The 1,008-nt window shown below is 37.6% G+C and overlaps 1 pseudogene; it reads right to left on the bottom strand.

The window, feature by feature from the left end:
* Positions 1 to 215: 215 nt before the first annotated feature.
* LOC139705497 (transmembrane protein 126A pseudogene) lies at positions 216 to 807 on the bottom strand (annotated as a pseudogene).
* Between the last annotated feature and the right edge of the window lie 201 nt (positions 808 to 1,008).

The following is a 1,008-nucleotide window of genomic DNA, read 5'->3' as shown; positions in this document are numbered from 1 at the left end:
ACTTTTTTGTATTTGCTAAGAGTTGCTTTGTGGGATAGTATATGTTCTATTTTAGAGAAGTATTCATGTGCTGCTGAGAAGAAAGTGTATCCTCTTGATGCAGGTTGAAATATTGTATATATGTCAGTTAAGTCTAAGTTATTGATTGTATTATTGAGTTCTATAGCTTCTTTTTTATCTTTACAGTTTTATTTTGTATACACATTTGCTCAAAATCAGAGAATTTCTAGCCCAGGTTCAGATAACTGAAGGGCCTTTATAAGTACTTTATATTGTCTAGCCCCAAGGTATGCTGCAAACATAGTCTGTAGTAAAATGGGAAATGACATCTTTCTGAAGATAGGCTTAGTAATTTTAATCCAGTAAGTTAAGGTGTTTCCTTTCTCTGGTAGCAAGGCTGATTGATACCTGGCTGCTAAGCCACCATTTACAGGAATAGCCAAGAAAACAGGGTACAGACCTCCTAAAACTAATCCAACAAGTCCACCTGTTGTCACAGTACAGGTTTCACAATTCAAATCACCTGTACTCGAAGGTAAACTTACAAAGCCTTTGAAAGATGTATTTGCTATCAAAAATGGGAGCACTGCCATTGGTAAGCCAGCAGCTATTCAGGCCCATGTTACATGCAAGACACGCAGAAAAAGACTATTTGCTATTAGGCCACAGAGAGTAGTATTAAGTCCAATATATTTGGATCCATGTTCAAGTAGATTCCTTTCTGCTTCTGATAGTATTTCAATTTTTCTGGCTATGACATCAAAAATTGAGTTTTCCTTGATAGTATCATGGTTTATGGTTTTTCATCTTGACCTTGCTGCTCTTCTCCTAACAGGTGCCTTCCCAGTTCTTCTAACACTCCCAGGCTTAAGATACAACCTTTTCTCCATTCCTCCCAGCGCAGCCATCTTCAGCAGACACCTATAGTTTCTTTATTCAACTTTTGTTGGGAAGATCTATCCAGTGGTGAGAGAGGTGTGTTAAAGTCACCCAAGATTATTGTGTTGT

Source organism: Marmota flaviventris, chromosome 4 (assembly GCF_047511675.1).
Source record: "Marmota flaviventris isolate mMarFla1 chromosome 4, mMarFla1.hap1, whole genome shotgun sequence".
NCBI lineage: Eukaryota > Metazoa > Chordata > Mammalia > Rodentia > Sciuridae > Marmota > Marmota flaviventris.
This window is presented reverse-complemented; position numbering and strand designations above follow the sequence as displayed.